The sequence below is a fragment of the Chanodichthys erythropterus genome, chromosome 16, assembly GCF_024489055.1.
Source record: "Chanodichthys erythropterus isolate Z2021 chromosome 16, ASM2448905v1, whole genome shotgun sequence".
Classification (NCBI taxonomy): Eukaryota; Metazoa; Chordata; class Actinopteri; order Cypriniformes; family Xenocyprididae; genus Chanodichthys; species Chanodichthys erythropterus.
The window spans coordinates 44,964,216-44,990,036 of NC_090236.1; positions in this window are offsets into that span (position 1 = coordinate 44,964,216).

Here is a 25,821-nt window from a genome sequence, read left to right on the forward strand (position 1 = left end):
TAACATTATGCTAACATGGTTAGCATCTTGCTAAAAACATGTTAACAGTATCTTACGGGTGTTAACATCATGGTGGCAACATGCTAATCATGTTAGCATGTTGCTAGCATTATGCTAACATGATTAGCATCTTGGTAAACACATCCTAGCAATATCTTAATGGTGTTAGCATCATGCTACCATCATGCTAATCAAGAGTGCCGAGTTTTGCCACTGCAAGCACCATTCACATTTTCTTCAGGAAATGTACATTCTAGTATTGTAATTACTATTCACCTGAACAAAACTTTGGCGTGTAACTCGTCCTGCACCTTTTGTCATAGACCCACAAATGAGGTGTCAAATCGACCGGCTTATTGAGGAGAGGTGTGCTATGACTTTTCTAAGCGATCGGGTGTAAGATGTTCGAAAAGCGTACGAAAAAATCGGCTGAAAAAACTCCCATAGACTTAACATTGGGTCAAAATCTGTGATATCATATCTTTGGATCAGAAGGTCATAGAGACTTGGGACTGGGCTCTTTTGATTCGGCCAGCCAATAAGTAGTGACACAGCAACTTCATAGCCACGCCCTAGCAACCAATTACAGCACCCTAGCAACCGGGGCCGAATTTTGCCACTGCAAGCACCATTCACATTTTCTTCAGGAAATGTACATTCTAATATTGTAATTACTATTCACCTGAACAAAACTTTGGCGTGTAACTCGTCCTGCACCTTTTGTCATAGACCCACAAATGAGGTGTCAAATCGACCGGCTTATTGAGGAGAGGTGTGCTATGACTTTTCTAAGCGATCGGGTGTAAGATGTTCGAAAAGCGTACGAAAAAATCGGCTGAAAAAACTCCCATAGACTTAACATTGGGTCAAAATCTGTGATATCATATCTTTGGATCAGAAGGTCATAGAGACTTGGGACTGGGCTCTTTTGATTCGGCCAGCCAATAAGTAGTGACACAGCAACTTCATAGCCACGCCCTAGCAACCAATTACAGCACCCTAGCAACCGGGGCCGAATTTTGCCACTGCAAGCACCATTCACATTTTCTTCAGGAAATGTACATTCTAGTATTGTAATTACTATTCACCTGAACAAAACTTTGGCGCATAACTCGTCCCGCACCGTTTGTCGTAGACCCATGAATGAGGTGTCAAATCGACCGGCTTATTGAGGAGAGGTGTGCTATGACTTTTCTAAGTGATCGGGTGTACGATGTTCGCAGAGCGTACGAAAAAACGGCTGAAAAAACTCCCATAGACTTAACATTGGAACGAACTTTGACAAGTCATAACTCTGGATCACAATGTCATAGAGACAAGGGGGTGGGCCCATTTTACTCAGGCAACCAATCAGTCTCTCAGGATCATTGTGAAGCTATCAAGCCACGCCCTAGCAACCATATAGAGCACCATAGCAACAAGTTCCATTGACTTCCATTGAAAAAGGTCAAATGAATATCTTTGGATAGAAGTGTCGTACAAACAAGAGGGTGGGCTCATTTGACTGGAGGCAGCAAACCGCCAATCACAAATCACCTTAAAGACATCATAGCCACGCCTTAGCAACCATTTAAAGCACCCTAGCAACCCAAAGCATAGGCAGATATCTTCAAATCTGAATATCATAGAGGCATGGGGGTTGGTTTATATCATTTATACTGGCAAGCAGCCTTTGGTTTATCATTACTAGCAGCTGCCAAGCCACTCCCTAGCAACCAAACAGAGTACCCTAGCAACCGTTTTGCAAGATCTATATCTCTGCATCAGAACATCATAAAGACATGGGGGTTGGTTTATATTGTCAAGCAGCCTTTGGAGTATCATCATTGGTAGCTGCCAAGCCACTCCTTAGCAACCAAACAGAGTACCCTAGCAACCGTTTAGCAAGATCTATATCTCTGCATCAGAGCATCATAGAGACATGGCGGTTGGCTCTTTTGACTCATGCTAGCAAACTGAACTTCCAACATGCTACACATGCTAGCAGTGAATAGCTACATGCTAATAGTGATTAGCTTAGGGTTTAAACATGACACAAACTAGTAAAAATGTGTTACATCATGCTGGTAACATGCTAATTGTGTTAGCATCATGCTTAGTAGCATGCTAATCATGTTAGCATCATGCTAGCAAACATGCTAATTATGTTAGCATCTTGTTAAAAACATGCTAGCAACATGGTAATCATGCTAGCATCATGCTAGCATTATGCTAATCATGTTAGCATGTTGCTAGCATTATGCTTAACATGATTAGCATCTTTCTAAAAACATGCTAGCAGCATGCTAAGGGTGTTAGCATTATGCTAGCAACAAATGCTAATCATGTTAGCATGTTGCTAGCATAATGCTAACATGATTAGCATCTTTCTAAAAACATGCTAGCAGCATGCTAAGGGTGTTAGCATAATGCTAGCAACATGCTAATCATGTTAGCATCTTGATAAAAACATCCTAGCAGGACGGTAATTATGTTAGCATCATGCTAATCAAGAGTGCCGAGTTTTGCCACTGCAAGCACCATTCACATTTTCTTCAGGAAATGTACATTCTAGTATTGTAATTACTATTCACCTGAACAAAACTTTGGCGCGTAACTCGTCCCGCACCGTTTGTCGTAGACCCACGAATGAGGTGTCAAATCGACCGGCTTATTGAGGAGAGGTGTGCTATGACTTTTCTAAGCGATCGGGTGTACGATGTTCGCACAGTGTACGAAAAAAATGGCTGAAAAAACTCCCATAGACTTAACATTGAGGCAAATTCTATGAGATCATATCTTTGGATCAGAAGGTCATAGAGACTTGGGGCTGGGCTCTTTTGATTCGGCCAGCCAATAAGTACTGACACAGCAACTTCATAGCCACGCCCTAGCAACCAATTACAGCACCCTAGCAACCGGTGCCGAATTTTTCCACTGCAAGCACCATTCACATTTTCTTCAGGAAATGTACATTCTAGTATTGTAATTACTATTCACCTGAACAAAACTTTGGCGCGTAACTCGTCCTGCACCGTTTGTCATAGACCCACAAATGAGGTGTCAAATCGACCGGCTTATTGAGGAGAGGTGTGCTATGACTTTTCTAAGCGATTGGGTGTACGATGTTCGCACAGCGTACGAAAAAATCGGCTGAAAAAACTCCCATAGACTTAACATTGGGTCAAAATCTGTGATATCATATCTTTGGATCAGAAGGTCATAGAGACTTGGGGCTGGGCTCTTTTGATTCGGCCAGCCAATAAGTAGTGACACAGCAACTTCATAGCCACGCCCTAGCAACAAATTACAGCACCCTAGCAACCGGGGCCGAATTTTGCCACTGCAAGCACCATTCACATTTTCTTCAGGAAATGTACATTCTAGTATTGTAATTACTATTCACCTAGACAAAACTTTGGCGCGTAACTCGTCCCGCATCGTTTGTCACAGACCCACGAATGAGGTGTCAAATCGACCGGCTTATTGAGGAGAGGTGTGCTATGACTTTTCTAAGCGATCAGGTGTACGATGTTCGCACAGTGTACGAAAAAAACGTCTGAAAAAACTCCCATAGACTTAACATTGGGTCAAAATCTGTGAGATCATATCTTTGGATCAGAAGTTCATAGAGACTTGGGGCTGGGCTCTTTTGATTCGGCCAGCCAATAATTAGTGACACAGCAACTTCATAGCCACACCCTAGCAACCAATTACAGCACCCTAGCAACCGGTGCCGAATTTTGCCACTGCAAGCACCATTCACATTTTCTTCAGGAAATGTACATTCTAGTTAATGGTGCTTGCCAAAGGCAAAGCTCCATTCTTATTCTCCTGCATACTTATTATTATTATTATTAATGGTGCTTGCCAAAGGCAAAGCTCCATTCTTATTCTCCTGCATACTTATTATTATTATTATTATTATTATTATTATTCCACACAAAATTTTGGCGCGCTACTCCTCCCGCAGCTTTTGTCCTAGACCCATGAATGAGGTGTCAAATCTACCGGCTTATTGAGGAGAGGTGTGCTATGACTTTTATAAGCGATCGGGTGTACGATGTTCGTCCGACGGGCGAAAAATCGGGCGAAAAATCCCATAGACTTAACATTGGGACGAACTTTGACAAGTCATAACTCTGGATCACAATGTCATAGAGACAAGGGGGTGGGCTCATTTTACTCAGGCAACCAATCAGTCTATCAAGATAATTTTAAAGCTATCAAGCCACGCCCTAGCAACCATAGAGAGTACCTTAGCAACAAGTTCCATAGACTTCCATTGAAAAAGATCAAAGGAATATCTTTGGATAGGAGTGTCATAGAAACATGAGGGTGGGCTCATTTGACTCGGGGCAGCAAACGGCCAATCACGAATCACCTTCAAGATATCATAGCCACGCCCTAGCAACTATTTAGAGCACCCTAGCAACTCAAAGCATAGAGGGGATATCTTCAAATCTGAACATCATAGAGGAATGGGGGTTGGTTTATATCATTCATACTGGCAAGCAGCCTTTGGTTTATCATTACTGGCAGCTGCCAAGCCACTCCCTAGCAACCAAACAGAGTACCCTAGCAACCGTTTTGCAAGATCTATATCTCTGCATCAGAACATCGTAGAGACATGGGTGTTGGTTTATATTGTCAAGCAGCCTTTGGAGTATCATCATTGGTAGCTACCAAGCCACTCCCTAGCAACCAAACAGAGTACCCTAGCAACCGTTTTGAAACACCTATATTTCTGCATCAGAACATTATAGAGACATGGCGGTTGGCTCTTTTGACTCATGCTAGCAAACTGGACTTCCACCATGCTACACATGCTAGCAGTGAATAGCTACATGCTAATAGTGATTAGCTTAAGGTTTAAACATGACACAAACTAGTAAAAATGTGTTAGAATAATGCTAGTGGCCTGTTAATTGTGTTAGCATGATGCTAGTAGCATGCTAATCATGTTAGCATCATGTTAGCAAACATGCTAATCATGTTAGCATCTTGTTAAATACATGCTAACAACATGGTAATCATGCTAGCATCATGCTAGCATTATGCTAATGATGTTAGCATGTTGCTAACATTATGCTAACATGATTAGCATCTTGTTAAAATCATGCTAACAACATGGTAATCATGCTAGCATCATGCTAGCATTATGCTAATCATGTTAGCATGTTGCTAGCATTATGCTAACATGACTAGCATTTTGTTTAAAACATGCTAGCAGAATGCTTAGGGTGTTAGCATCATGCTAGCAACATGCTAATCATGTTAGCATCTTGTTAAAAACATGCTAGCAAAATGGTAATCATGCTAGCATCATGTTACCATTATGCTAATCATGTTAGCATGTTGCTAGCATTATGCTAACATGATTAGCATCTTGTTAAAATCATGGTAGCAACATGGTAATCATGCTAGCATCATGCTAGCATTATGCTAATCATGTTAGCATGTTTTGCTAGCATTATGCTAACATGATTAGAATCTTGCTAAAAACATGCTGGCATCATGCTATGGGTGTTAGCATCATCATGGCAACATGCTAATCTGTTAACATCTTGCTAAAAACATCCTAGCAGGACGGTAATTATGTTAGCATCATGCTAATCAAGAGTGCTGAGTTTTGCCACTGCAAGCACCATTCACATTTTCTTCAGGAAATGTACATTCTAGTATTGTAATTACTATTCACCTGAACAAAACTTTGGCGCGTAACTCGTCCCGCACCGTTTGTCGTAGACCCACGAATGAGGTGTCAAATCGACCGGCTTATTGAGGATAGGTGTGCTATGACTTTTCTAAGCGATCGGGTGTACGATGTTCGCACAGCGTACGAAAAAACGGCTGAAAAAACTCCCATAGACAACATGGGGGCCAAATCTGTGAGATCATATCTTTGGTTTCGAAGGTCGTAGAGACTTGGGGCTGGGCTCTTTTGATTCGGCCAGCCAATAAGTAGTGACACAGCATCTTCATAGCCACGCCCTAGCAACCAATTACAGCACCCTAGCAACCGAGTCAGGTGTTTTGCCACTGCAAGCACCATTCACATTTTCTTCAGGAAATGTACATTCTAGTTATTAATGGTGCTTGCCAAAGGCAAAGCTCCATTCTTATTCTTCTGCATACTTATTATTCTTCTTCTTCTTCTTCTGGACACAATTTCTGCGCGCTACTCCTCCCGCAGTTTTTGTCATAGACCCATGAATGAGGTGTCAAATCGACCGGCTCATTGAGGACAGGTGTGCTATGACTTTTATAAGCGATCGGGTGTACGATGTTCGTCCGGCGGGCGAAAAAGTAGCGAAAAAAATCCCATAGACTTTGCATTGGGACAAACTTTGATGAGTAATAGCTCCTAACGAGAATTTCATAGAAACATGTGGGTTACCACGTTTGAAGAGCCTGATAGGCTCTCTCAGACCATACCTCAAAATGGGGTGTAAGTTGTACCCCTGGGGCGCAAGAGCTGCCCAAAGTTGCCCCATAGACATACTATGGTGAAGCCGTGCCCATGAACCAGGAAGTACTGTGTTTTTCCTACTATGGGAAATTACATAGGGATTTTGTATTGAACATAACTCTGGATCACAATGTCATAGAGACAAGGGGTGGGCCCATTTTACTCAGGCAACCAATCAGTCTCTCAGGATCATTGTGAAGCTATCAAGCCACGCCCTAGCAACCATATAGAGCACCATAGCAACAAGTTCCATTGACTTCCATTGAAAAAGGTCAAATGAATATCTTTGGATAGAAGTGTCGTACAAACAAGAGGGTGGGCTCATTTGACTGGAGGCAGCAAACCGCCAATCACAAATCACCTTAAAGACATCATAGCCACGCCTTAGCAACCATTTAAAGCACCCTAGCAACCCAAAGCATAGGCAGATATCTTCAAATCTGAATATCATAGAGGCATGGGGGTTGGTTTATATCATTTATACTGGCAAGCAGCCTTTGGTTTATCATTACTAGCAGCTGCCAAGCCACTCCCTAGCAACCAAACAGAGTACCCTAGCAACCGTTTTGCAAGATCTATATCTCTGCATCAGAACATCATAAAGACATGGGGGTTGGTTTATATTGTCAAGCAGCCTTTGGAGTATCATCATTGGTAGCTGCCAAGCCACTCCTTAGCAACCAAACAGAGTACCCTAGCAACCGTTTAGCAAGATCTATATCTCTGCATCAGAGCATCATAGAGACATGGCGGTTGGCTCTTTTGACTCATGCTAGCAAACTGAACTTCCAACATGCTACACATGCTAGCAGTGAATAGCTACATGCTAATAGTGATTAGCTTAGGGTTTAAACATGACACAAACTAGTAAAAATGTGTTACATCATGCTGGTAACATGCTAATTGTGTTAGCATCATGCTAGTAGCATGCTAATCATGTTAGCATCATGCTAAGCAAACATGCTAATTATGTTAGCATCTTGTTAAAAACATGCTAGCAACATGGTAATCATGCTAGCATCATGCTAGCATTATGCTAATCATGTTAGCATGTTGCTAGCATTATGCTAACATGATTAGCATCTTTCTAAAAACATGCTAGCAGCATGCTAAGGGTGTTAGCATTATGCTAGCAACAAATGCTAATCATGTTAGCATGTTGCTAGCATAATGCTAACATGATTAGCATCTTTCTAAAAACATGCTAGCAGCATGCTAAGGGTGTTAAGATAATGCTAGCAACATGCTAATCATGTTAGCATCTTGATAAAAACATCCTAGCAGGACGGTAATTATGTTAGCATCATGCTAATCAAGAGTGCCGAGTTTTGCCACTGCAAGCACCATTCACATTTTCTTCAGGAAATGTACATTCTAGTATTGTAATTACTATTCACCTGAACAAAACTTTGGCGCGTAACTCGTCCCGCACCGTTTGTCGTAGACCCACGAATGAGGTGTCAAATCGACCGGCTTATTGAGGAGAGGTGTGCTATGACTTTTCTAAGCGATCGGGTGTACGATGTTCGCACAGTGTACGAAAAAAATGGCTGAAAAAACTCCCATAGACTTAACATTGAGGCAAATTCTATGAGATCATATCTTTGGATCAGAAGGTCATAGAGACTTGGGGCTGGGCTCTTTTGATTCGGCCAGCCAATAAGTACTGACACAGCAACTTCATAGCCACGCCCTAGCAACCAATTACAGCACCCTAGCAACCGGTGCCGAATTTTTCCACTGCAAGCACCATTCACATTTTCTTCAGGAAATGTACATTCTAGTATTGTAATTACTATTCACCTGAACAAAACTTTGGCGCGTAACTCGTCCTGCACCGTTTGTCATAGACCCACAAATGAGGTGTCAAATCGACCGGCTTATTGAGGAGAGGTGTGCTATGACTTTTCTAAGCGATTGGGTGTACGATGTTCGCACAGCGTACGAAAAAATCGGCTGAAAAAACTCCCATAGACTTAACATTGGGTCAAAATCTGTGATATCATATCTTTGGATCAGAAGGTCATAGAGACTTGGGGCTGGGCTCTTTTGATTCGGCCAGCCAATAAGTAGTGACACAGCAACTTCATAGCCACGCCCTAGCAACAAATTACAGCACCCTAGCAACCGGGGCCGAATTTTGCCACTGCAAGCACCATTCACATTTTCTTCAGGAAATGTACATTCTAGTATTGTAATTACTATTCACCTAGACAAAACTTTGGCGCGTAACTCGTCCCGCATCGTTTGTCACAGACCCACGAATGAGGTGTCAAATCGACCGGCTTATTGAGGAGAGGTGTGCTATGACTTTTCTAAGCGATCAGGTGTACGATGTTCGCACAGTGTACGAAAAAAACGTCTGAAAAAACTCCCATAGACTTAACATTGGGTCAAAATCTGTGAGATCATATCTTTGGATCAGAAGTTCATAGAGACTTGGGGCTGGGCTCTTTTGATTCGGCCAGCCAATAATTAGTGACACAGCAACTTCATAGCCACACCCTAGCAACCAATTACAGCACCCTAGCAACCGGTGCCGAATTTTGCCACTGCAAGCACCATTCACATTTTCTTCAGGAAATGTACATTCTAGTTATTATTATTATTATTATTATTCCACACAAAATTTTGGCGCGCTACTCCTCCCGCAGCTTTTGTCCTAGACCCATGAATGAGGTGTCAAATCGACCGGCTTATTGAGGAGAGGTGTGCTATGACTTTTATAAGCGATCGGGTGTACGATGTTCGTCCGACGGGCGAAAAATCGGGCGAAAAATCCCATAGACTTAACATTGGGACGAACTTTGACAAGTCATAACTCTGGATCACAATGTCATAGAGACAAGGGGGTGGGCTCATTTTACTCAGGCAACCAATCAGTCTATCAAGATAATTTTAAAGCTATCAAGCCACGCCCTAGCAACCATAGAGAGTACCTTAGCAACAAGTTCCATAGACTTCCATTGAAAAAGATCAAAGGAATATCTTTGGATAGGAGTGTCATAGAAACATGAGGGTGGGCTCATTTGACTCGGGGCAGCAAACGGCCAATCACGAATCACCTTCAAGATATCATAGCCACGCCCTAGCAACTATTTAGAGCACCCTAGCAACTCAAAGCATAGAGGGGATATCTTCAAATCTGAACATCATAGAGGAATGGGGGTTGGTTTATATCATTCATACTGGCAAGCAGCCTTTGGTTTATCATTACTGGCAGCTGCCAAGCCACTCCCTAGCAACCAAACAGAGTACCCTAGCAACCGTTTTGCAAGATCTATATCTCTGCATCAGAACATCGTAGAGACATGGGTGTTGGTTTATATTGTCAAGCAGCCTTTGGAGTATCATCATTGGTAGCTACCAAGCCACTCCCTAGCAACCAAACAGAGTACCCTAGCAACCGTTTTGAAACACCTATATTTCTGCATCAGAACATTATAGAGACATGGCGGTTGGCTCTTTTGACTCATGCTAGCAAACTGGACTTCCACCATGCTACACATGCTAGCAGTGAATAGCTACATGCTAATAGTGATTAGCTTAAGGTTTAAACATGACACAAACTAGTAAAAATGTGTTAGAATAATGCTAGTGGCCTGTTAATTGTGTTAGCATGATGCTAGTAGCATGCTAATCATGTTAGCATCATGTTAGCAAACATGCTAATCATGTTAGCATCTTGTTAAATACATGCTAACAACATGGTAATCATGCTAGCATCATGCTAGCATTATGCTAATGATGTTAGCATGTTGCTAACATTATGCTAACATGATTAGCATCTTGTTAAAATCATGCTAACAACATGGTAATCATGCTTTAGCATCATGCTAGCATTATGCTAATCATGTTAGCATGTTTTGCTAGCATTATGCTAACATGATTAGCATCTTGTTTAAAACATGCTAAAGCAGCATGCTAAGGGTGTTAGCATCATGCTAGCAACATGCTAATCATGTTAGCATGTTGCTAACATAATGCTAACATGATTAGCATTTGGTTAAAATAATGCTAGCAACATGGTAATCATGCCAAAGCATCATGCTTTAGCATTATGCTAATCATGTTAGCATGTTGCTAGCATTATCTTAACATGACTAGCATTTTGTTTAAAACATGCTTGGCAGAATGCTTAGGTGTTAGCATCATCTTGCTAGCAACATGCTAATCATGTTAGCATCTTGTTAAAAACATGCTAGCAAAATGGTAATCATGCTAGCATCATGTTACCATTATGCTAATCATGTTAGCATGTTGCTAGCATTATGCTAACATGATTAGCATCTTGTTAAAATCATGGTAGCAACATGGTAATCATGCTAGCATCATGCTAGCATTATGCTAATCATGTTAGCATGTTTTGCTAGCATTATGCTAACATGATTAGAATCTTGCTAAAAACATGCTGGCATCATGCTATGGGTGTTAGCATCATGCTTTGCAGCAACATGCTAATCTGTTAGCATCTTGCTAAAAACATCCTAGCAGGACGGTAACTATGTTAGCATCATGCTAATCAAGAGTGCTGAGTTTTGCCACTGCAAGCACCATTCACATTTTCTTCAGGAAATGTACATTCTAGTATTGTAATTACTATTCACCTGAACAAAACTTTGGCCCGTAACTCGTCTCGCAGGTTTTGACGTAGATCCACGAATGAGGTGTCAAATCGACCGGCTTATTGAGGAGAGGTGTGCTATGACTTTTCTAAGCAATCAGGTGTACGATGTTCGCACAGCGTACGAAAAAACGGCTGAAAAAACTCCCATAGACTTAACATGGGGGCCAAATCTGTGAGATCATATCTTTGGTTTAGAAGGTCATAGAGACTTGGGGCTGGGCTCTTTTGACTCGGCCTATCAAGCCGCCAATAGGTAGTTCATAGCCACGCCCTAGCAACCAATTACAGCACCCTAGCAACCGAGTCCGGTGTTTTGCCACTGCAAGCACCATTCACATTTTCTTCAGGAAATGTACATTCTAGTTATAATTATTATTATTCTTCCACTTTTTCGTCTGCGCGCTACTCCTCCCGCAGCTTTTGTCCTAGACCCATGAATGAGGTGTCAAATCGACCGGCCCATTGAGGAGTGGTGTGCTATGACTTTTATAAGCGATCGGGTGTACGATGTTCGTCCGGCGGGCGAAAAAGTAGCCGAAAAATCCCATAGACTTAACATTGCGACGAACTTTGACGAGTCATAGATCCTAACGAGAATTTCGTAGAAACATGTGGGTTACCACGTTTGAAGAGGCTGACAGGCTCTCTCAGACCATACCTCAAAATGGGGTGTAAGTTGTACCCCTGGGGCGCAAGAGCTGCCCAAAGTTGCCCCATAGACATACTATGGTGAAGCCGTGCCCATGAACCAGGAAGTACTGTGTTTTTCCTACTATGGGAAATTACATAGGGATTTTGTATTGAACATAACTCTGGATCACAATGACATAGAGACAAGGGGGCGGGCTCATTTTATTCAGGCAACCAATCAGTCTCTCAGGATCATTGTGAAGCTATCAAGCCACGCCCTAGCAATGATATAGAGCACCATAGCAACAAGCTCCATAGACTTCCATTGAAAAATATCAAAGGAATATCTTTGGATAGAAGTGTCATAGAAGCATGAGGGTGGGCTCATTTGACTTGAGGCAGCAAACCGCCAATCACAAATAACCTTAAAGACATCATAGCCACGCCTTAGCAACCATTCAGAGCACCCTAGCAACCCAAAGCATAGAGGGGATATCTTCAAATCTGAACATCATAGAGGTTGGTTTATAGCATTCATACTGGCAAGCAGCCTTTGGTTTATCATTACTGGCAGCTGCCAAGCCACTCCCTAGCAACCAAACAGAGTACCCTAGCAACCGTTTAGCAAGATCTATATCTCTGCATCAGAACATCATAAAGACATGGGGGTTGGTTTATATTGTCAAGCAGCCTTTGGAGTATCATCATTGGTAGCTGCCAAGCCACTCCCTAGCAACCAAACAGAGTACCCTAGCAACCGTTTTGCAAGATCTATATCTCTGCATCAGAGCATCGTAAAGACATGGGGGTTGGTTTATATTGTCAAGCAGCCTTTGGAGTATCATCATTGGTAGCTGCCAAGCCACTCCCTAGCAACCAAACAGAGTACCCTAGCAACCGTTTAGCGAGACCTATATCTCTGCATCAGAGCATCATAGAGACATGGTGGTTGGCTTTTGACTCATGCTAGCAAAAAGGACTTCCAACATGCTACACATGCTAGCAGTGAATAGCTAAATGCTAATAGTGATTAGCTTAGGGTTTAAACATGACACAAACTAGTAAAAATGTGTTAGCATCATGCTGGTAACATGCTAATTGTGTTAGCATTATGTTAGTAGCATGCTAATCATGTTAGCATAATGTTAGCAAACATGCTAATTATGTTAGCATCTTGTTAAAAAAATGCTAACAACATGGTAAACATGATTAGCATAATGCTAGCATGATGCTAGCATGATTACCATGTTGTTAGCAAAGGCTAACATGATTAGCATCTTTCTAAAAACATGCTAGCAGGATGCTAAGGGTGTTAGCATAATGCTAGCAACATGCTAATCATGCTAGCATCATGCTAGCATTATGCTAATCATGTTATCATTTTGCTAGCATTATGCTAAAATGATTAGCATCTTGTTAAAATCATGTTAACAACATGGTAATCATGCTAGCATCATGCTAGCATTATGCTAATTATGTTAGCATAATGCTAGCAAACATGCTAACATGATTAGCATCTTGTTAAAAACATGCTAGCAGCATGCTAATGGTGTTAGCATAATGCTAGTAACATGCTAATCATGTTAGCATTTTGCTAAAAACATCCTAGCAGGACGGTAATTATGTTAGCATCATGCTAATCAAGAGTGCCGAGTTTTGCCACTGCAAGCACCATTCACATTTTCTTCAGGAAATGTACATTCTAGTTATTATTATTCTTCTTAGACTAAATTTCTAAATGCTACTCCTCCTAGACTGTTCAAGCTACAACCACCAAACTCGGACTAGACCTTCAGACTATTCTGACTTAGTGTGCTATATCTTTTCAGACTGATCCGACTTACGGTTTTCCTAAACATGCTGATTAAAACTGAAAAAAACTCCCATTGACTCCCATTGAAAATCTGAACATTCCATCAAACTCCAACTGTCAAAAATTCAAATCTAAACACACTGAAGCCCATTAAACTCAATGAAGCTTCCATTCTATGTACTATTACTGAGCCATTCAAACTCATTCAAACTCATCTATCTATCTATCTATCTATCTATCTATCTATCTATCTATCTATCTATCTATCTATCTATGTATCTATCTATCTATATTCTATCAATCTATATTCTCATCTATCTTCTCATCTATCTATCTATCTATCTATCTATCTATCTTCTCATCTATCTATCATCTATCTATCTATCTATCTATCTATCTATCTATCTATCTATCTATCTATCTATCTATCTATCTATCTATCTATCATTCAAACTCATCTATCTATCTATCTATCTATCTATCTATCTATCTATCTATCTATCTATCTATCTATCTATCTATCTTCTCATCTATCTCTTCTCATCTAACACTTCTCATCTATCTCTCTTCTCAGCTATCTATCTATCTATCTATCTATCTATCTATCTATTTATCTATCTATCTATCTATCTATCTATCTATCTATCTATCTATCACTTCTCATCTATCAGTCTATCTATCTGTCACTTCTCATCTATCTCTCTTCTCATCAATCTCTCTATCTCTGTATCTCTCTTCTCATCTATCACTTCTCATCTATCTCTTCTCATCTATCTATCTATGACTTCTCATCTATCAATATATCTTTTCATCTATCAATCTATCAATCTATCTATCTATCTATCTATCTATCTATCTATCTATCTATCACTTCTCATCTATCAATCTATCTATCTATCACTTCTCATCTATCTCTCTTCTCATCAATCTCTTTATCTGTATCTCTCTTCTCATCTATCACTTCTCATCTATCTCTCTTCTCATCTATCACTTTTCATCTATCTCTCTTCTCATCAATCTCTCTATCTCTGTATCTCTCTTCTCATCTTACACTTCTCATCTATCTCTTCTCATCTATCTATCTATCTATCTATCTATCTATCTATCTATCTATCTATCTATCTATCTATCTATCTATCTATGACTTCTCATCTATCAATCTATATTCTCATCTATCTTCTCATCTATCTATCCATCTATCTATCTATCTATCTATCTATCTATCTATCTATCTATCTATCTATCTATCTATCTATATTCTATCAATCTATATTCTCATCCATTGTCAAGCAGCCTTTGGAGTATCATCACTGGTAGCTGCCTAGCCACTCCCTAGCAACCAAACAGAGTACCCTAGCAACCATTTTGCAAGATCTATATCTCTGCATAAGAACGTCGTAGAGACATGGCGGTTGGCTCTTTTGACTCATCCTAGCAATCTGGACTTCCAACATGCTAGCAGTGAATAGCTACATGCTAATAGTGATTAGCCTAATGTTAAATGTAACTACTAAACTAAAACTTAAACTTTTAAACTGAAAACTCTCAAACTTCACACTTTTAAAACTACTTCAAACTTTCTGGACCGGCTTTTCCATGCCAACTTAAAGTTTGTCCTCAAACTTTTTTATCTAGATATTATTCTTCTTCTTCTGAGCCAAATTTTAGACTGCATCTCCTCCTAGAGCTTTAAAGCTACAACCACCAAACTCGGCCCAGACCTTCAAACTGTTCTGACTCGAGTTGCTATATCTTTTCAGACTGATCCGACTTACGGTTTTCCTAAAAATGCTGATCAAACTTGGAAAAACTCCCATAGACTTACATTGAAAATCTGAACATTCCATCAACCTTCAACTGTTAAATTCAAATCAAAACAAACTGAAGCCCATTAAACTCAATGAAGCTTCCATTCTGTGTACTATTACTGAGCCATTCAAACTCATTCAAACTCATAAACTAACTAACTAACTTTCTAACTAACTATATAACTATCTATCTAACTCAAATTCAAATCTAAACAAACTGAAGCCCATTAAACTCAATGAAGCTTCCATTCTATGTACTATTACTGAGTCACTCAAACTCATTCAAACTCATAAACTAACTAATTAACTTTCTAACTAACTATATAATTATCTATCTAACTCAAATTCAAATCAAAACAAACTGAAGCTCATTAAACTCAATGAAGCTTCCATTCTATGTACTATTACTGAGTCATTCAAACTCATTCAAACTCATAAACTAACTAACTAACTTTCTAACTAACTGTATAATTATCTATCTAACTCAAATTCAAATCAAAACAAACTGAAGCCCATTAAACTCAATGAAGCTTCCATTCAATGTACTAAGCCATTCAAACTCATTCAAACTCATAAACTAACTTTCTAACTATCTGACTAAATTACTAACCATCTAACTAACTATCTATCTAACTAACTAACTATCTAACTATATCTACACACACTCACTCACACTTACTTACTCACACATTATCTAGCTTTTAAACTACTAAACTAAAACTTAAACTATTTCAAACTAAAAAGCTTCAAACTTCAAGCTTTTAAAACTACTCCAAACCTTCTGGATAGGCTTTTTCAAGCCAACTTAAAGTTTGTCTACGAACTTTACTCATCTAGTTTATGAATTGATATGTTCTCTGCACTTGTGTTAATATCTGTTTCTGTCTGGAATAGGTGCGGGTCCAAACCCATCTGTCAAGACACTTGTCCACTTGCTGTCCGCCCCACCAGCCCAACAATTGTGCTGGAGAGCCTCTGACCACAAGTCATAGGTACAGGATAATGTTCATAGTCAAGTCATCTTCATTTCTGTGGCACTTTATACAAAACAGCTTCACAGTAATAAACATGAAATTAACAGAATTCAAAATTCAAAAGTTGAATTTAAATATAAAGGCCAAACTACAGATTTTTTTTTTTTATTATTTATTTTTTGGCTAAGAAAAATAAAGTTTTTGTTTCTGATAATACTAAAAAAAGGGATACTCCACCCAAAAATTAAAATACTCTCAGAATATGACTTTCTTTCAAATGATGATTTTTGGAAAATAATCCATCTCTGTGAGTGCATGGGTAAGGTTGACACTTCAAAAACCACACAGAGTAAAAAACATCAGTAGTCAACTTGACCCTAGTTGAAGTGAAACACTAGGTGTGTGTTTGAAAAATACTAATATTTTTAGGTTTGTGCTTCCAAATGACTCCTCAAGCTTTAAAACAAACATCACAAGTTACAACATGCTGACTTTGAGCCCATATTGGACAGTTGGAAAATCTGTAGTGTAACAAATTTAACATAATAGTATTTTCCTCAAACACACCTATTGTTTCACTTCAGAAGAAGTTGATTTGTCAAATGAGGTCATGTGGATTACCATCATGTTCACTTTGGTTTTTGACCTTCTAGATATCTCTGTTTGTATTCCACAGAAAAAGGTAATGTCATAATCAACTGGAACAGCTTGAGGGTAAGTAAATGATGATATAATTTCTGTTTTTGGGTGGATTATCCCTTTGAGTTAAGTTAGCTTAAATGAGTGACTTTGTGATATTTCACTATCCCTTCATTTGTAAAAGTGAAAATGCAATGCAGAAGTGTGAAGAAAGGCCTCTCCTCAATAATCAGTTTCTTTACTGTCCAAAAATGTGCCCATTAAATATCTTTTAAATCCAGTATACCTGTAATTGTTTTATTTCCAGTGTAAACAAAAATATCAGGAAAACCTAAACTAGTTAGAAGACAAAGTGCATGCCCTCTGTACCTGTACAGATGTTCAGTTATTGTGTTTTGTCTTTTGTAGGAGTACAGTGGTAGAGACAGAAGAAGTGCCCTTGACGAGGAAACCATGGCAGCCATATATACGGTAAGTCAATACTTGGTGAAAGGAAAATTTACTAGAAACATTAAGTTAAAAAAATAACTCATTTTTGTCTCACAGTCAAGAAGAGATTTCCAAATGTGTCCAAAGAGGCTTTGAGGATTTGAACTGGGGAAACTGAGACTTCTTGAAAGCAAAAAAAGTTATATTTGTTTGAATATTGTAATTTTTTGAACATTGTAAAGTATGTTCCTTGCTGATCATTATTCAAATGTTCATGTGTTATAGACAACAAATAAAAGTTTTTCAAATGTGACATGTGAATGTATTTTCTTGGGTTGAAATATATGTAGGGCAAAATATATTTTTAAATGCTTTTGTAAAATATATTTTGAATTTTTTTTAAAAATTACAAAAAATACATTTATAGAAAATATATTTATGTAAATATATTTGAAAATATATTTTTTAAAAATATACAAAAAATGGCAAAAAAAAATATTTTTTAGAAAATATATTTATATTTGAAAACATATTTTAGCGAAATGTATTTTTTGGCCATTTTTTGCAGTAGCCCCTCATTGCAGAACACGAGATCCAGAGGGCGGAGCTGAATTTTGATTGGTCGAGATTAGCTGGATTCTGATTGGTCAAGATTCCTATGGCAGTGTGTCACGTCATACCCGTTGTGTTGCGCTACCGTTTCCGCATGGAGTCATAACTAGTTATTCTTTTAATGGAAAAACAAACTTGCTGAAAACAAACTTTATATACGTTTTAAATGGTACACTGTATACATTGTATAACACTTTATTGTCTGAATGTGTACCTATAATCCTGTACTGTGGTGGGCAACAACCAAGTATTTTATTAGAATATTTGGAGAAACGTTTGCTTTTACTCCATTAGTTTATGATAGATAGATAGATAAAAAGTGTTATCTATCTATCTATCTATCTATCTATCTATCTATCTATCTATCTATCTATCTATCTATCTATCTATCTATCTATCTATCTATCTATCTATCTATCTAAGAAATAGTTATTCTTACATGTAACAAGGAACTAGACTTTTCAGGAAAGGTGAAATGTTCTTTCTCATATATATATATATATATATATATATATATATATATATATATATATATATATATATATATATATATATATATACAGCTATGGAAAAAATTCAGAGACCACTCCAAGTTCAGAAATCAATGTTAAGTGTGTCTTAATTTTTTCCTATATATATATATATATATATATATATATATATATATATATATATATATATATATATGTATTACATACTGTATATGAAAGAGAACATTTCACCTTCCCTGAAAAGCCTGTAGTTCATTGTTACATATAAGAATATTTCGTTAAAAGTGTATTCTTTGGCCAATGATCCTTTTCCTCTCTCAGTAGTCCACACATGCACTTTGACTTCAAATATTTAAGTAGATTAATAAGTAGACCAATCTACTTTTAGTAGGAATATTAAATCAAGTTCTCTTTATGCTTGAAGTAGAAAATGTGTGCTTTTCCCACCACTTAGTATGCATATTACAATAAAACTGTGTGTGACTAAAGTATAGCAGCACTCATTGTCAGGTTGTCTTCTGTAATTTTATACTTGTATATTACTTCACAAGGACATGACTTCACATAACATTTACATAACATAATAAGAACATATCACTTAAATGCAGGCAAAATGCATTACCAGCACAATGAAAAAAAAAAAAGAAAAAAAAAAAACACAAGTTAAAACAGACACTGAATAAAGTAGGGAAACTTTGAACACGAAACATAAGGAAAATCAAATTGGGAGCATATCGTAAGCACACTGACTGATCGCTAACAAAATAAACAACAGGAGACTCAAAATTAAAACTTCCACACAGAATTAAATGATCAATCATGCATTCTTTTTTTAAAAAAAAATTATTATTTTTTTTTTTACACTGCACTGCATTACATCATGCTCACAACACACTTAAATCAGGTCAGCACAGATTTGGCAGAACTCGCTGCAGAATATGGGTGGGTGTCCTCACTAAAAATTCCCAGAAGTTCTCCCCTTCTTCCTCTACCTACATATCCTACAGGTTAGCAAAGAAAGGAAACAAAGAAAGCAAACAAAGAAAGGAAATATTTCAATGTTCATTGTTTTTGTTGTGTTTTAATTCATCATTGAAAGCAAAACACCCCATGGAAACAACCAACAATGAATGCATACCTGGAGTGCAGTTTTTGAAAATGTCTCCACATTGCCTGTCTGTACATTTTATAGTACTCTGCCTTGTAGGATGTGGAGAACACAGCCCAAATTGTGACACCTGTACACATGTAAAATCACACAGATTAAAAAATACACAATGCTGGAATTCATTAACCAGCCATTCAAGCAAAAATAAAAAAAATAAAATAAGTAAATAAAATAAGGGAACAGTTATCAGAAACTGATGAATAGTTCACACAATTGCCTGAATCAAGATCTTATGAGCTTAAGGGGGAGCAATTAGATGCAGTCAGAGTTGCTATACAAGTAAGTATGTTTGGCCTTGCTGCCAACAGAAAAAAAGGGGGGACAAGTAGAGCATTTTCCAAGAAGTTTATTTACAAAAGTGAACTGGTCATCTGGACAGAGTGGAAAATAATTGAGTGGGGGTTCAATCTTCAACTGGCTGGCAGGTCACATGACCTGGTGGCAGCTGCCAGTCTGATTCTGGCAGGTCTGTAGGTGGTGGGCTGGTGGATGGCAGAGTGTAACGCATTCCCCATTACTCTTGCTGCACAGAAATACATAATTTTATTATTATGAATATAATATTAAGACTCTATTATTTTATATGATTGACATTTTAGATGGGTTAATCGCAATTAAAGCAGTCACATGACTGTGATCTCACTGGTTGCTATTGATGCTCAGTCCAGCCAGTCACTCCTGAGATGCCAGTATAACGTGTTCCCCATCACTCTCTCTGCATGTAAATATACAATTTTATTATTATGAATATTATGACTCTATTCTTTTGTATGATGGACGTTTTAGGTGGGTTTATCTCAATTAAAGCAGTCAAATGACTGTGATCTCAACTGGTTGCTTACTGATGCTTTGATGGACCTTAACCAGTCAGCCACTGCTGAATAACTTTTGGTTTGACTGTATATACAGTACAGTCCAAAAGTTTGGGACCACTAAGATTTTTAATGTTTTTAAAATAAGTTTCGTCTGCTCACCAAGGCTACATTTATTTAATTAAAAATACAGTAAAAACAGTAATATTGTGAAATATTATTACAATTTAAAATAACTGTGTACTGTTTAAATATATTTGACAAAGTAATTTATTCCTGTGATGCAAAGCTGAATTTTCAGCATCGTTACTCCAGTCTTCAGTGTCACATGATCCTTCAGAAATCATTCTAATATGCTGATTTGCTGCTCAATAAAGATTTATGATTATTTTCAATGTTGAAAACAGTTGTGTACTTTTTTTTTTCAGGATTCCTTGATGAATAGAAAGTTCAAAAGAACAGCATTTATCTGAAATACCAAGCTTCTGTAGCATTATACACTACCGTTCAAAAGTTTGGGGTCAGTAAGAATTTTTATTTTTATTTTTTTGAAAAGAAATTAAAGAAATGAATACTTTTATTCAGCAAGGATGCATTAAATCAAAAGTGTCAGTAAAGACATTTATAATGTTACAAAAGATTAGATTTCAGATAAACACCGTTCTTTTGAACTTTCTATTCATCAAATAATCCTGAAAAAAAAATATTGTACACAAATATTTTGTACAATTGTACACATTAAATGTTTCTTGAGCAGCAGATCAGCATATTAGAATGATTTCTGAAGGATCATGTGACACTGAAGACTGGAGTAACGATGCTGAAAATTCAGCTTTGCATCACAGGAATAAATTACTTTGTGAAATATATTCAAATAGAAAACAGTTATTTTAAATTGTAATAATATTTCACAATATTACAGTTTTTACTGTATTTTTAATTAAATAAATGTAGCCTTGGTGAGCAGACGAAACTTCCTTTAAAAACATTAAAAATCTTAGTGGTTCCAAACTTTTGGACTGTACTGTAAATCATAGCCTATGTAATCAAAAAATTATTTTAATTATCATTAAAGCTAGACAATTTCATCAAAAGAATAGAGTCATAAGAATATATTTTTAATAATAAAATAATGTATTTCCATGTAGCAATAGCGATAGAGAACATGTTATACTCGCAGCTTCACCGTGGCTGGCTGGACTGACCGTCAGTAAGCCACCAGTATTTGACTGCTGTAATTGAAAATTAAAACATCAATTGTACAAAAGATTAGGGTCATAGCATGTTTATAACAATAAAATACTGTATTTCCATGCAGCGAGTGTGATAGAGATACTTTATACTCGCAGATTGACCACGGCTGGATGGGCTGAGTGTCAGTTTCAACCAGTTGAGATCACGGTCATTTGACTGCTTTAATTGAGATAAACTCACATAAAACATCAATCATACAAAAGAATATAGTCATAATATTATATGCATAGTAATAAAATTATGCATTTCCATGCAGCAAGAGTGATAGGGAAGCTGTAAGTGGCTGCTCCTGCTAGCCAGCTTAAAATTGAACCCCTACTGAAATAGTCACCATTCAGTAGTATATTGCATGCATGGTTGTGTGCATTGAAATGCAATTAACACTTACGGTCAAACCAAAGAATATAGGCTTGTCTCCTGAAGGCTTCCTGTGTCACAAGGTCTCTGAAGTAAGTGCACACAAGGGCCAGCATCAGAATTGCCTTGTCGCCTTCCTGGAGAACCACATCAATGAAAATGTCCTCCAGAACAGATGATGGCAACTGTAAGCAAATTAACAAAAATGAGAAATATGAAAGAAAAGATAATGGCCCCAATGCCCAGTTCTTGAAATTATGTATTTGTCTTTGTTCTTGGTATAACAGTATCTCACAAAAGTGAGTACACCCCTCACATTTTTGTAAATATTTTATTCTGTCTTTTCATGTGACAACACTGAAGAAATTACACTTTGCCAGCTACAATGTAAAGTATTGCGTGTACTGCTTGTATAACAGTGTAAATTTGCTGTCCCCTCAAAATAACTTAACACACAGCCATTAATGTCTAAACCGCTGGCCACAAAAGTGAGCACACCCCTAAGTGAAAATGTACAAATTGGGCCCAAAGTTTCAATATTTTGTGTGGCCACTATTATTTTCCAGCACTGCATTAACCCTCTTGGGCATGGAATTCACCAGAGCTTCACAGGTTGCCACTGGAGTCCTTTTCCACTCCTCCATGAAGCTGGTCATCATTTCTTCAGTGTTGTCACATGAAAAGATATAATAAAATATTGACAAAAATGTGAGGGGTGTACTCATTTCTGTGAGATACTGTATAAATGTAGTGGGTAAAATGTAAGGGATAACGGCCTGCCTGTTTTTATTGTGAAGTAAAATCTAACATGGTGATTGGTACACAGGTGAAGTCAGGGTCGTATAAAAACCACATACTCCCTGTACAAGAAATATAAACACCAGTATGCTGTGAGGTAAAATTTCTACAATGTACAATTGCTAATGGCTTGTCAGACATACTGTAAGAATCATGTGGTCCTTGGGACAACCATGCATGTTGATCTGGAGGCTTGAGGCGTCCCTATACCACAGTAAATGGTGTCAGAAATAAAACAAAGAAGGCAAAAAGTTTGGAAAGACAGCATTGTTTTGCAAATCTGTTTCTTACCTTTAAAAGAGAACAGATAAACAGTTAAAACTTCTTAAAAGTTGAAAACAGTTATAAAATTATGATCCACTTCTAGGTCAGATAACCACCTGGTAATTAGGTTTGATATGTACTTTGAGCTGTCTATTGTTACAGAGGGAAAACATATACATGCAGAAAGTAAACACAATATATATTTTTAAAATCATAAATAAAAAAGCTATGGTCATTCTTAAAAGAAGATGTCAAAGAACATGTCATTCTTTCATTGGTTTACTAGGCCTAAACCAAATTATTATATAACCTGCCTAGTGCTAACTACTGAATTTCAACAGATTTGGGCATAGTAACGTTAGATGGAATTTCAAAATGGAATTTGAAAATTGTCATATTTCTAAATAAACCACCATGGCTTAGTCTGATAATTTACTCACCCCCATGTTAGGGTGACCAGACGTCCCCGTTTTCCGGGGACAGTCCCGGTTTTTGGTGCTCCGTCCCCGACTGGAGCTGTCCCCGGAAATGTCCCCGTTTTATATCTCGTTCAAAATAATCCGCGAATTGCAAAAAAGTCTGGCCAGCATACAGCATAGAGGTTTCTTAATAGTGTTGTTAATATATATATATATATATTTTTTTTTCTAAACATATCTCTCTCTATTAAAATATGTTAAACAGTTCAATCCCGCTTTTCTACAGTATCCATATAGACAGGTGTCGTGCCGAAAACTGATCGTCTGCCGAAAACTGACTGCCGTCCGCGGGAGCGCGCACAGCATGTTTAAAGGGTATCGCCCCTTTTTCTACACGTCTACAGCTGCTTTTATCATGATCAAACGGCCATAACCTGCAAATGCATATAACTCTGTGTCCGTGGTAATATGTCCGTGCTAATAGCAAAGAAACGTTTCCTGTAACGCATAATCAAAATTATTCATTTAATTAATTTGCCGTACTGCTTATCGCGATTACGTTTATTTAGTTTTGACTAAGTTGCTCGAGCATGATTTTTACGTGATTAACAGAAAGCCTATTTACTTGCTTTGTGCCAAACAATCCAGTCCTGTTTACGAGGTGAAATACCTTTAAATGGTATACTGACGTCCCTCATCTGGTATTTTACATAACAACACTTGTAAAAAAAAAACAGCGTTGCCTGACCTGACACCTTGAAACTCAGACAAAGGGCAAATGAAACTAAACCTACTGGATTTAAAGGAGGTTGTGTTCCTTAAAAATCCCTTTAAACATGATAATGGATTTTCAGAAACCATGATTGTTTTGTTGTGCAGGTTGATATTATGGTTTTACTTCAAGTAAAAATAGTTGAATTCGGGTCATTCTACAGAAAAGTCCACTTTTGGTATGACAAAATGTCTTAAAATTAAAAACGTTTAAACTTAGACCACATTATTATATCACACATTGACTTTATGAATACAAATGACAGCTTTATGATTTATTATTATTATTATTATTTTGTGCATTTAAAGACAGCATGTACCATTTTTTGTCACTGGTGTTACCATACTTCTCTGGCATTTTAAACATTTTTATGAAATTATATTTCTCATTTTATTTCAGCACATGCATTCAGAGTTACAGAAAAAAAGATAATGAAAAAAATAAGGAGATTATGTGTGTTTTTTTTTCCAATCAGGTTAGTTAAAAGTGATTGAATTATGCTAATTTAATTATGCATGTATTTGCTATAACAATGGAAATATTTGAAAAACAGTTATAAACAAGTAATGCAATCCTTTACATCTTAATTCTTGAGTTTAGCAGAATTCAATGAATGTAAAAGTATTATCATGTCACATATGACATTTTATTTAATGAGACATACAAAAAACAGTAACAACAGTGACACAATGAATCACCAGTGACAGATACGACCAAAGATAGCCTACTTATTCTTCAACTAATCAAGGAGAGGAGACTAAATTTTTTTTACATTTTTTATACAATCAAAGACTTTTCATTGACACTTAGTGAAAGCAGTCAGTAAAAGATCATAAACAACATTTTAAAAATGTCTTTAAAATATGCTGTCCATAAAGTCGCTGCTTCTCAGCTTCTCAGTTTAGCCAAATACCCTCAATTTAGCCATATCTGACCAAAGGAGGATTAACAATAGGAAAAAAAGTTAGAATCACATTATTTAGTGCTATTTTATGCAAAATAACTAAATAAATAGCTTTGAATAGAGTTTTTTTTTTTTTTTTTTTCTATAAACAACACCAGTGACAGTAACACCAGTGACATGTTTCATGAAAAATGCATTTTATGGCTGCTGCAAGGTATCAATCCACATGTTGTCAATCATGGTATATTCACTAAATTAAGTAGTTTAATCCATTTGTATTCTAGTTTTTTTTAAAATTCCCTAATAATAAAGTAGGTCACACCAGTGACTTCAACTAAAAGCTTCATATGAAATTATGATTTTCTAATTAAAATTTCTGATAACTGAAAAGAGATAGTGGACTTTCCATTCCATTTCCATTTCCATTCCTTTCTTCATGGATCTTCAGGAAATAGGAAGAAGGTAGTCAATTGATGTCAACAGTGTGATTTTTATTTCAAAATAAGAGATTTTTGTTAAAGGTAACACCAGTGACACAACACCAGGTTTTTTTAATATATATTTTATAATATTTATTCAGCATTTGTTTTTGTTTTTTT